Here is a 14,295-nt window from a genome sequence, read left to right as displayed (position 1 = left end):
ACCTCCAGCGGCGGTATCTATTTCTTTTCTAGTAGCTATAGTAATATTCTTGTAGAATTGAATTAATCTCTGAACATCATTTAATCCATGTTGAGGACATGACTTTATTAATTTTTCATATCTAGTCCAAACATCATATAAAGTTTCTTGAGGTTCTTGTTTAAATTGATTTATTTCATTTTGTAATCTTATCATTTTAGAAGGTGGGAAGAATCTTTTTAAGAATATTCAACCATTTGATCCCATGTAGCAATTTTCCTTTCAGCAAGTTGATTAAACCAATCTTTAGCTTCTCCCTTGAGTGTCCAAGGAAAAAGGATAAGGTAAATATGTTCATCCTCTATTTGATTATATTTAAAAAGCATACACATACTAGCAAATTTACGGAGATGTTGATAAGCATCTTCTTCAATAGTTCGATTAAAATGACATTCTTCTTTAATTAGGTCTAATATTTGTTTTTCAATAGTGAAATTAGTTTTAATAGTTGGTGGAATTATAGCAGTTCCATGAATTTGTCTTGAAGCTCTTAAGTGATCTTCCATATAGAGTTTTAAGTCATTCATTGTATATTCTAAGTGTTTTAAGTGCTTTAAGTATTCTTTGTTATTCACCAACAAATGGCCGTCAGCGTCTAGGTTCCGGCAGAGCCCTTTAAATCCGAAGCCCAACAACCTTTCCCTAAAGGAAGACAGTCACCATTTGTATATAGGTGTTTCAGTTTATATTCTTTTGATTCCACTGCGATCCCCGGTAGCGGCGCCAAAAAGTTGATGTGTCAAAAGTGTGTGCAAAAATGCGTGCCTTTTTAATCTACTTTTAAATTTATAATATCTTTAATTTACAATTTACCTTTAACACCCTAACGAGCAACAAAACCCGATCAGATGTAGTTTAGTATTTTGCAAGTTAAGGTTCGTCCCAAGAGAAGGAGTGGATTTAAGAATATAGATTTGGGTTTTAAACTTTAAATAATAATAAACAAATAAATTGCAAATAAATAACTAGAAGAAATAAACTATGATAAAGAGAACACATGCTTGAATCTTTCACACCTTGTTCACAATTTCCTTTTTGAATTAAGATTGAACTCAGATTGATAATGACCTAAGAATACCTATTTCAAGATTAATTGATCAGGTTAACCCTAAAATAGATGGCTAGACTTCCTGCTTGCATTAAGACCTGATAATGGATTTAGTGTGATTAACCAAACCCTAATTATAGTTACTAGCTATAATCCTCACAACTAAATCAATCCGATTATATGTAAGTTTATCAACTTCTAAACATAGTGATGTTCTAGTTAAAACCTAATAATAATTGATTTATGTAAACCAGATTAAATTAATGGTGGTGCTTTAATCAGACATAAAACATAACAAGAATTCCAGAGATTCTTTCAAAACATAAATTCGGTGTATATCACATAAAGCCAGCGGCTTTGTCAACGAAGCCGATGACTTCATTGAATTTTTTGAATAATTCTGCCGAATACTTTTTAATTTGATTTGAGTATAAACAACATACAAATATTAAATAATCCAGATGAATCCGGTGGATTTGGTCCATGAAGTCCGCGGCTTCATGTCCCTCATCCGAATTTCTCTTTTCTTTCATACAGTTTAATAGTTCAGCAATTGATCAAAAGATGTTACATGATTCAAGCATATGTAAGGCTATTAGCCCATAACTAAAGTAAAAACAAGCAAAAGATAAGAAATAAGTTAAAGAATCATACCGACATAGAAGAAACTGAAAACCAAATGATTGATTAATGATTGAATGTTGAAAGGAATAAAGAGCTAAATAAATCGTACTTGAATTCTGAAAAATAGAGAAAACTAAATTGGATGTCAAAAACTCTGGATTAAGGCCTCTATTTATAATTTTTCAAAATGGTTACCAAAGCTGGGGGCTTCAGGGTGAAGCCGGTGGCTTCCCTGAGGCGGTGAATTGCGCTCCAAGTAAAACGTGGTCCTTAAGTCAAAAACGCGGCCGGTGGCTTGGTGCCAAGTCGGCTGCTTTATTTATCTGGAAAATCTTTTTTTGATTTGGTTTCCTTATTTATTTGAACTTGATCAGCAAGTCGAGAAACTGTGTCCACGAGGCCGGCGGCTTCAGTGTGAAGCCGACGGCCTTACTTCACTTTTTCTTTGGCTTCAAGTTTAGCATATTTCACGAACAAACCTGGAACATTCTGGAAATCCATGAGGAAGCCGACGGCTTTATAGCTCTTAGGCCGATGGCTTCATCCTACATTCTTCATTTTCACTGTTTTTGTTCCTGTATTGCGCATAACTTAAACAAAATATCAGAAATACCTATTTTCCCTTTTTACCCATTTTAGTGTGTTTTAGCATAAAAATGACTTTAAAATAACAAGATAACTCCTCAAAATGTTATAAAAATAATGTATAATTTAGGAGTTATCAATTTGTTTGATTATCGATTGCCTGAGAACTTGATTAAGATTGCCTTCAAGCTAGTAATTGGAGATGATCTGATTAAGGTTCATTAGCTTATCTATTTTTCTGCCTAATTGCATATTGCTTTACTACCCATCATAAGATAAAGATGATATGTTTCATGTGATTATTCAAATGCTATGAATTAAGATGTTAACTTTGAACACCTACTTAGTTGACATATGCTTTAGGTCCTCTTTTACATGTTATATGTGATTTGCAGCTTAGCCTTCTAGGAATAGTGATCGGTCTATGATTTCTATGTGGTACTTATTAATGTAAGTAATGAAACTATCTAATAATGAATCCCTCAGAATTTACAAGTCCAAGTAACCACTTCCTTTTTAATATACTTTAATTTAATACAAACTTTTATTCTATACTTCATTAGATAATCTTTTAGAAAGATTTTAATAACTATAATCTTATAATAAAAATAATCAAATACAATATAATAATCTTCTATTTCGTTCCTAGGAAGTAAATTTAAAAGACAACTCTTATCCGCTTCCGTAATCTCTGTGAAACGATCCTTGACTTACTAATTACTATAATACCGTGACCGAGTTTTGTTGCTCGTTAGGGTGTTAAAAGTGTGTAACACCCCGATTCTAAAATATCATGGGGATAGACCTGATGGGAGTTTTTGATTGGAAGCTCTATCACGAAATTGTGCTAGGGGCCGCGCCGCGGGCCTAGGAGCTGCGTCGCGCCCCAAAGTGTGACCTGATGGTAAATCATTTGGAAAGTTGCTGGTGTCAAAATGTTCTTAGAGCCGCACCGCGGGGATATGGAACCGCGCCGAGCCCTCATGCATGAGCTGAAGGTGAGGTCTTTGGTAAAGTTCTGGAGGTGAAATACACTATGGGTTGCGCCATGGGCCTGGGAGCCGCGATACGGCTATACGCGGGACTGAATGCTGTTTTGTGTTTATAAAGGGGTTTGAGTGGGGGCAAATTGGTCTTTTCACTTGTGGACAACCAAATAGCCGGTGAACCAGTTTTAGACTCATTTCAATTTCATCTTTCACATACAAACTCTCTCAACCCTTTTAGAGTGAGAAACCCATTTCTAGTAAGAGAAAGCTTTGATTGAGGAGGGAGAAGCTTGAATCACCCCAAAGTGCAAGAGTTAACATTGTTCATCTTCTTTCTAGCTACATTGTGATAGTAGAGGTAAGTCCTAACTCCAATGTTTATTCAATTTGATGTTAGGTTTTGAACTTGCATTTTCTTGAGAAATCCATCCAGCTCACAAATGAGTGTTTGAAGCTAGTTATGGGTATTGGTGGGTTTTGGGTTGGAAAATGTTGTGGCTAAGTTAGGGCTTGCAATTGGAGCATAATCACTAGTATTAGTGATTATGTTGGCGACTGAAACCAATTTGGGTACGTTTGGAAGTATGATTTTGGGTGTAAACCCAACTTGTGTCAAAATGAGTTAGTGGTTGAAATGGGTCATGAAGTGCTCCTAGCACTTGACCATAAGTTGGATTTTGATGATTTTGGGACCAAATCACTAGCTATTAGTGATTTGAGGTATTTGGGGTTTTATTTGACCTAGTTGGTGGTTAGGGTGCAATCTGGGTCATACTAGCATTTGGGGATTTATTGGGTCAAGCTACTAGAGTTTATAGCTTGATGTTGTGTTTTATGCTCGGTAACTCGCGTTTGGAGCAATATTGAAGTCCTATCTCGATTGTTGACTCATTTAGGTGATTAAGGTGAGTGGATTATTTATATGTGTGTATATATAGCTTGTTTGCTTGTACTGCGTTGTGGCGAGTGACACCAATTTTAAGGTTCACTCTTCGTGGCCACTTGATGCTAGGTGGTGATTGTTTTCCAGAATGTTTCACTCTTCGTTACCATGATTTCGATTTAAGTGTGGTGAGTGTTATACACTCTTCAGCGGCCTCACGTTGTTTTGGGATGTGGTGAGTGTCACTCAACGTATATATTCTTCGACGACCGCATTCGTGTGTACATGGCAGTGCCATCCGAAAGGTGCCTTCGCGGCCATGTGCACTTGTTTAGTAGTGTTAATTCATTTGATGGCTAGCACTATCTTGTATGGTTAACCATATAGGTTTGTTGTAGTATAATGTGTTGTGTTGGAATTATATTGCTTGTGATGGTAGCTTGTATGCGGAAATTTGTGTAAGTGGTACAAGTAAGTGATGTATGTATGTATGCATATAGTTATTGCACTCACTAAGCATTGTAGCTTACTCCCTCATTTTTTTTTATATTTTTATAGATTGTGGCACATTGAAGCACACGGGTAAGGGATTTTTGTTGGTGTTGGTGGATGGGCGAGAGCGGCAGATTTTTGTTGCAAACGGTTCAGATATTTAGCAAAGTTGAAAAGCGTCAACTGTGCGTCAATATAAAGTTCTTCAGATGGAGAAAGCGAAGAAAACTTCTGTATTAACTGATGAGGGGCACAAGATCGTAAAAACGAAAACTGTGCTGTAAACACCGGAAGCGGAACTTTCATGAGCTTATTAACATTAGGAATCAGTAAAGATGTATTGTTAGGATTCAGGCATGCACGCTTGGTACATGAAGAATAGTGAGATACGCCACTTGGACCTGCAAATAAGATAAAACGACGTTATACAAAGATTAAAGTCCAATTTAAGAGCAAGTCAGATGGTCAAAATTAATACCTTCATTAAGTAACCTCTTGTGGTTACCAAGGCTTCTGGAATCAGAGGTTTGATAAAGCGAAGGTATAGTATTGGAACGACTGGCTGGAGAACTGGTGAGATTACCAGAGTCGGTGGCAGGAATGGGTGCATATGATTCCATCTTCATCTGCAAAATAAAGTAAATCAGAACACAATATATGTAAGACGTAAATATGTAACTAAGGTTACATAGTACAATGCAACAAAAGTATAAGAGTGTGAGACACACCTTTTTAGGATCGAATGAAAGATTTAGCAGAGAAGATGAAAAGGGTTGAATGCCTGTAAAAGGAAAAGATTGTGAGATAAAATATGCCAAAACCCTATTTATAGGGAAAATGCATGGGTCAAAAAGTAACAAGGGTGTAACCACAACCGTACACGTGTGTCAATCTTAGGCTAAACACTTTGTTAAGATGTCCGGTGCATGTTAGCATTCACAGGCGGTTGCATAATTACAATGATTACCTTTTCGGTAAACAGTGACAATTGTCACCTCGGGTGCAGGAAATGCAGCCGAAAAGACAGTTTAGTGACTGCACGCATACATTGCATTTAATGCTAATACAATATCCGATTACGCATATATATTTAAAAAATCTTATGCACTCTCCGGTTACACTTGAAATCCAACTAGGCATTTTAACAAAAAATTTAAGCATGCTAATTTGGTTCAAGGGAATTGTTATGGTTCATTATGTGTAAGTATTCTTACTAGTTCGACGTCATACACTAATTTTCATTGTATATAACATCTAACTGGGGGGACTTAATGATACGCATATCGTCATGACTATGTGGATTACACATCCAAAGCCCTGAACCGCACACTAATTGCCATGTAAGTCATATGGCACGGGTATAGTCGCACTTTATGCGCCTATACCATCTGATGTGAGTTTCGTATACTTGCATAAGGGTCCAGTATATTCTACAAGAATGTACGGTATAATTAATTCGGATTCTATTCCTTAAATAATGAAAGTTAGTTAGGATGAGATCGCATTTAATTAGAGAAGAGATTCTATCGAAACCCTAATTCGTGAGCCTATAAATACATAGCTCATAAACCCTAAAAACATATTCGGTTACTCATACGTAACGAAAAGCATACACATCATCATCGTACGAACAAAGCTTCATATGATCTAATATGTAAAGACTTTCAGGTATGTCTCGAACTACAAAACCTTCATGTCTTTGGGCCACTCAACCCCATATACTGGGTTGTTGGTGGACTCTCAAATCGGCCACCCTGTCGGAATCGAAACGATAACGATGTGGGTTATCTACGACTAAGTGTTGGAGTTCGAATATTGTTAGTCCTTAAACCCTATCATGCACTCAAGCGTAGGTTCAACTTGACCTCGTGAAAATATGCTTGATCAATTGAATTGACATTTTAAGCATGACTTGTCGGGTTACGGGACCACGGGATAGTTGTAAGCACTTTAGTTCTTGTAGTTGTTTGATTTTGTGTATTCGGTTAACATCGAGTGAGATGGTCGCTGTATGAAGGAGTTTGATAGGATGCGCAAGGGTATTAACGATTAGCCACAATTGGTACGGTTGCACGTCGTTTCAAATAATGAAGTATGACGAGTGTCAAGCAAGATGGGGTTGTTAAGTGTTTTGGCGTGTCTTTTGTTGTGATCTAACCTATTTTAAAATTTAGAATGAGGACACAAAGCAGGGTGGATCATGCGGGTCCTAGTCATGAGGTTGAAAATAACGATGATGATCTTACCGCCAAGATTAAGGCCGCTCTTGAGAGTTATTTGGCGGTGTTCACCGGGAAGGTGAGGGACATATTTCAACAAACCGTAGATGAACAAATCACTGATCTCATACGTGAGCGTGTGGGTGAGGCGGTGAAAGAAGAATTCGAAAAGTGGTTTTCGACACCTCAATTCGAGGGTGGTGTCGATGAGGGGCAGAATAATCACGGGGTTCTCGACAATACCAATGGAATCTCGATCCTCTCATAAGCACTAGGTGGATATCCGATGTGGAAGGGTGTTTTCGGGTGAGTGAGTGCCCACCCGACAAAAAGACAAGGCTTGATACGAGCCTATTAAGGGGTACGACCAAGACTTGGTTGGATGATAAAATACTAGTGATGGGTGAAGGGCCATTCATGAGTTTGTCTTGGGATGATTTCAAGATGGAGTTCTTCTTGGAGTGTCGCACTCAAGCTGATCTTACTCGAATTCGAAATGAGTTGCGAAACTTTCGACAAGGGTCAATAGACCTAAACAATCTTAAATCAACGTTTTCTACTAAGGTACGGTCTTGCCCTGAATATAAAGGGAATGACCGCATTTTGATGGAAGGCTTCCATAAGACCTTGAATGATGATATGCGTAAGAAGATTAGTCTTAGCCACGTTAGGTCTTTTTCCGAGTTATTTGATGTGGCCAAGGGCTTTAAGTCCGATGTCCCGAAAGCGAGTGATGTTGCTTTTATTAAGAGGAAGTTTGAAGCTAGTAGCGCTCCGTGCAAGAAGTCAAAAAGTGGGGCCGAAAGTGTCGGAAGTGTGAAGAAAGGGGGACCAGGAGGCTACACTCCTACTTGTTTCAATTGTGGTCAAAAGGGGCACTATTCTCGTGATTATACCACCCATCCTTCTAGTAAGATCACTTATTTTAATTGCCGAAAAGAGGGTCGCCGGAAATCCGAGTGTCCCGAGTTGACTACGGGTGATAAGGGCATGATAACACCAAGCGGTTGGAAATGGCGGCGGGGCTCGCGAGGGGCCAAAATTTCTTGATGACTACCGGTGATGCTAAGAAGTCCACGAAGTGGTTTTAGGTACTTTCTTGGTTAATTCTAAACCCGCTAAGGTGCTATTTGATAGTGGTGCCGATATGTCGTATGTTTCTTTAAAATATGTAGCTACTTTAGATTGTATGTTATGTGGTCTAGACTCTCCGTTGTGTGACGACCCGGAAATTTTTGACCAAATTTAAACTTAATCTTTATATGATTTTGACACGATAAGCAAAGTCTATAGTGTGGAGTCTCAAAATTTTTGAACTGATTCATATATTCATCTGACCTTCGACTGCTCTCGACGATTCACGAACAATTAATTATAAATAGATATGTGTGTATGTATATATCAATAATAATTCGAAATATAATTTGAAGTATTATATGTTGTTATTATTAAAAATTAATAAAATAAAAATAGGATATTATAATAATTATTATTTAAAATATATCTATATATATAAATAAAGTATATTAAAAATAAATATTAAATTATTGTAATACTCGTTTAATGTTCCGATTGATATTAAGTAAGTAAAATTCAAACTTATGTAATTTTAAAATAAATGGTGATACGAAAATGAGTTCTATAAATTTTAGGCTTATTAAAAATGTATTTAGGAACTATTTGTTAAGTTTTAACACTTTTTATATTTTATCCAGAATCCAGAGGGACAGTTGATGTAATTTTTATTTAATAAATTAATAATCGATTTTATACCATAATGACTTAAATAAATAAAGATAATTAATATAAAAATTTGGGATTTTTCTGAATATCTTTTATTCGCCACTGATTAAAGACGGGGTACGAATTTCAGTCCGTGAATGAAATAGTAGACGATGGCTAACAATTCACACGTTTATAATTTTAAATTATATTATAAGTATTATTATATTATATATTTTTAATCTCAAATCGTTATTTAAATCCGTGAATTGATATTGTGAATTACTGTTATTGATTGATGAATGTTTCCACTAAATGTCTTACTAATCTATTAATATTCCTATTTTACTATTTGAATTACTGTGTCCTTTTTGAATTTAGTTCACCAACTTCACTTATATATATATGCATACATATATAATATATATACATACTACATACACATATGCAGAATCTCACCACCTCACCAAACACTCTTCTCCTTGTTTCTTTCTTCATGAACCTCAAAACCACCACAACCCATTTCATTTGTTTCTATTTCATGTCGAGCAAGAATTACACAAGATCACCAACCCGTTTGTACTATTGCTTTGGGTTCAATCAAAACCAACACCCACTACTACTTTTCTGACTTCTATTCTGGTGGAAATAATCATCCCTTCCAACACCAACTATAACTCCTCGTCACTTGTTTATGCTATTTCTCCTCCTGTGATCGATCATCACCCTCACCATTGTTGAACAAGATTAAACCACCATCCATCACCAAGGTAAGTCACCACATCTTCATCTTTATATATACACATATACGTTTGGATGCATTGAACCACCATCTATACCCTTACTTTAATGAACCATCCCATACCCACCATCATTGAATCACCATTCACAAGACCACCCACTATCACCACCTACACCTTTAATCCACAACTAAACCACCACTAAATCACTCCATCAAACCATTTTAAAATTTCTGTTTCATTTACATAACCACCATCACAACACCCACTTAATCACCACCAAGAAAACGTTATCTATTCGATTATTCTATCAACCACTATGACCACAATAGAATCATCCTATATATTTTTCTTTTTGGTTTTGTTCTTCCCTGCAAAACACCACGACTATCATTGCCACTTAAAATAAACGATTTTCTGTTTCCTCTAGGGTTACAATATTCCTATATTTTTAGTCGACTATCATTGCCACTCCACCACGACTTTCACTACTACTATATTCCTATATTTTTAGTTGACTATCATTAAAGGCTTACTACTACTAAACTATTTTTTTTTTCTTTCTGATTCCTTTCGAAAGCACCATCATAGGTTGCTTTGTTGCCCGTAAAACCCATCATTTCTCATCACCTTTGCTGCGTATTCTTTCCTGTTAAAAAAAAACCCACAAATAAGTCGATGAAACTGCTTCAGTTATCATTGCTTCTAGTTCAATTAAAACCCAAACCGAACGCCACTTAAACTTGTTACCCGCTGCAACCTTTTGGTTTCTGTTTACGACTTAAGTAGAAAGGATGATGGTGTAAAGTGGTATTGGATAATGATGATGATAGCAAGGTTACAGCTAGATGTTTAAATAATGATGGCTTCTGTGGAAAACATCGAATAATGAAAATGAAAATAATACTTGAGCTAGTTTTTTTCTTTTGGGGTTTATGTTCAGCAAACTGAATTAAAAGGAGAAAGGAGTTGAATCAAATAATTGTTTAGACTTGTGTCAACTTAATAATATAGTTTATTCCAACACTTTATTGAGTGGATCAAATTAAAAGCCTTGTTAATTTAAATATATGGAGGAATTCAAAGAATGTTATCAAATCAGGGACAAGAGGTTATGTATGTGGGGTGAACTACAACATCATGGTAGACAAATAACCCCCACATGTGCAACTTATAATTTCGACTAGTTCTTGTATTAAGCAAACGCATTTCATTTTCCTGATTGGGCTACGCATCTCATTCTTCTGTTGGGTTGTGTATTGTTGGGCCATTTATTAGTTAAATGGATTTGTAAAATGGTGACATGGGCTGCTTGTTGGACCGAGAGCTTGCTTAGTTTTCTGTTGGACTACCGCTCGAGATTCTGTTCCACTGTTTTGGTTGATCCACAAGCATAAACCAAACTCTTTTCTTAATAGATGATGGTGATAGAGATTAGGTTGTGATGTTTTGATTAGAATAATGATGATGATTCGATAATGTCTTATGATGATAACAAAGAAAATGAATTGGTAATGATAGTAAATAAAAGAATGATGATGATAAAATTATTATGAAAACGTTAATCTGTTGGGTGCTTAATAAATGTTTATTAAATGCAAGTATTACCATATTGGAGTGATGGTTCAACGGTTAGACGTGTAGTTGGGTTTACAAGAGGTCGTGGGTTCGAGCCCGGCCGGAGGCACTTTATTTTTTTTGGAAAATCTTGTGAGGTAGTTTTTATTATTACTATTATTATTATTATTATTATTATTATTATTATTATTATTATTATTATTATTATTATTATTATTATTATTATTATTATTATTATTATTATTATTATTATTATTGTTATTATTATTGTTATTATCATTAACATTAAATTTAACATTTTAATTAAAATTATTACTATCATTATTACTATTTTCATTAACATGATTTTTATATATAATTTTACTAACATGATATTTATTATCATTACTATTATCATTAATATTATTATTATTACAGTATTATTATTACTACAAACATAATAACATTATTTACATAAATATTTACATATAAAAAAAATATTACTAAATTAAATAACTAATATATATAAACTAGTTTGATTATTATTACATGTTAATTATATGTGTTAATATATATAAATGATATAGGTTGTGAATCCAAGGCCAACCTTGTATTTTTACTACAAAATATTGTATCGTGAGTTTCATTACTCCCTTTTTATATATATTTTTGGGACTGAGAATACATGCGCTGATTTTACTAATGTTTTACGAAATAGACACAAGTGATCAAAAACTACATTCTATGGCTGGATTATGAATATTGAATATCACCCCTTTTTTGCTTGGTAACCTAATAATTAGGAAACGGGTATGGCCCCTAATTGACGCGAATCCTAAAGATAGATCTATGGACCTCGACAAGTCTCATCCGGGGTACGGATGCTTTAGTACTTCGAGATTATTATTATTATACAGACGAGAGGTTCTGTTTGGGGATATTCTATGCATTAAAGTTAAGTCGGTTATCAAGCGTTCACCATATGAATGATTTTTAATTCGCGGGTTACGCGTGTTATTTTGTACTCGGGTTACGTATACAATTAAATATATGAAATCTTGTGGTCTATTAAAATGATGGAAATGAATGTTTATGATAAACTAATGAACTCACCAACCTTTGAGTTGACACTTGAAAGCTTGTTTATTCCCAGGTTTGAAAGAAATATTTTGCTGTGCATTTGCTCATTTTAGATATATTACTTGGAGTCATTCATGACATATTTCAAACGACGTTACATTCAAGTCGTTGAGTTCATCAAGATTATTATTAAGTCAGATATATTTTGAAATGGTATGCATGCCTGTCAACTTTCGATGTGATGAAAGTTTGTCTTTTAAAAACGAATGCAATGTTTGTAAAACGTATCATATAGAGGTCAAATACCTCGCGATGTAACCAAATGTAATGTATTCGTCTAGATGGATTAGGATGGGCCGCTTCATGTGATATCAGAGCAGTGGTTTTAGTGAACCAGGTCTTGCATTAGTATGTCTAATTGATAGTCGTTAGGATGCATTAGTGAGTCTGGACTTCGACTGTGTCTGCATGTCAAAAGTTTTGCTTATCATCTTTGTCGGAAATTGCCTGCTTATTGTTCTTAGTCTAGACACATCATACTGCATTGATTACATGAATAGTGAATAGACAAAATTCGTATCTTAGCATATCTGCTAATTCATATCTTAGCATATCTGTTACTGTAGACTTTGCCTAACATATTCCGTAAAGTCCTCCGTAATCTACGAAATCTTTTGTTCTATATATATAGATATTCTATGTAATTAGAATACCATCTGATAGCCGGAAATCATTTCGTATCGAAAAATTCTTTATTCAGTCGTACAAAATGGAATTCGCCACCAGTTCAAGTTCCTCGGATTCCGATATGGAATTTCATTCGAGCTCTGAAAGCAGTGTGACTGGAATGGAACAACCAATCAGCCATCATCTATTCTGGATGGGTTCGTAGTCTACTTAATCATTGGAGACAAGAAGAAGGTGATCCTTTCCATCCACCACATTACCCTCTCGGCGAAGAACCTGAAGCACTTACTGGCGAACCTGTCTGAAACACCATTTTCTCTCTCATTTCTAGAGTATCTCATCATGATTATATACTACATCAAATTCTACATTTTATTTATCCACTCGTCCGAACTGACAATTACCCCAGTGTAATAGAAGAAGTCAACGAGCTTCGCGCTCGGGTAGTGGCTTTGGAGAATATGGTGCAAAGGTTACAAACACTAGCACTAGCTAAAACGACCCATCCTAATCCATCCGGACGAAGTCCATATCAATTATAAACGATTCATAATAGTTGATTTACATCGTGAGGTACTTGACCTCTATATGATACATTTTACAAACATTGTATTCGTTTTTAAAAGACAAACTTGCTTTACATCGAAAGTTGACGGCATGCATATCATTTCATAATATATCCAACTATAATTGACTTAATAATAATCTTAATGAACTCAATGACTTTAATGTAACGTCTTTTGAAATATGTCATGAATGACTCCAAGTAATATCTCTAAAATGAGCAAATGCACAGCGGAAGATTTCTTTAATACCTGAGAATAAACATGCTTTAAAGTGTCAACCAAAAGGTGTAGTGACCCGAACTTTTCCATGTTTATATATATTAATTGAGATTAATATTTACATGACTAAATGTTTCCAACGTGTTAAGCAATCAAACTTGTTAAGACTTGATTAAATAAAATAAGTTTCATATAGACAATTGATCACCCAAGTTGACCGGCGATTCACGAACGTTACAAAATTGTAAAAACTACATGTTGTGGTATATATAGACATATATATATGGTTGACATAAGATTATGATGAGTAATTATCTCACTAAATATATTAACAATGTGTGATATACATAAGTGTGACACCCCCAAATAGGGCCTGGGGTATTTGTGTCTAATTATATCAAATCACAGTTGTATAAACGAGAACGACTCTACATGAGACATTTTGTTGAGTTTTGCAGTGGAAGATAAATATGTCTTTAATTGATATGATATGTGATGAAGACTCCAAGTATAGCAAGCAATCATCATCAAAGAAGTAGATATACATCGGAAGCAATATTTAAGTACCTGAGAATAAACATGCTAAAAAGTCAACACGAGGTTGAGTGAGTTCATAGGTTTGTCATAAATAATGATTTCAGTAATAGTGTTAGACCACAATATTTAGTTTGTAAAGTAGATCTCGCAAGATCCAAAAGTTGATCTCCCGCAGGATCAAAAAGTTATGCCAGTGCGTGATATTTAGACTAAACGTTATTTCCCCGTGAAAAGTTGTTCTGTCCTTGTCGTTTAATTTTATTATCAAGTAATACAAAGACTTAGTCAAATGTATTGGGGACGTTACT

This window comes from Rutidosis leptorrhynchoides, chromosome 4 (genome assembly GCF_046630445.1).
Source record: "Rutidosis leptorrhynchoides isolate AG116_Rl617_1_P2 chromosome 4, CSIRO_AGI_Rlap_v1, whole genome shotgun sequence".
Classification (NCBI taxonomy): Eukaryota; Viridiplantae; Streptophyta; class Magnoliopsida; order Asterales; family Asteraceae; genus Rutidosis; species Rutidosis leptorrhynchoides.
Note: the sequence above shows the minus strand (reverse complement) of the source record.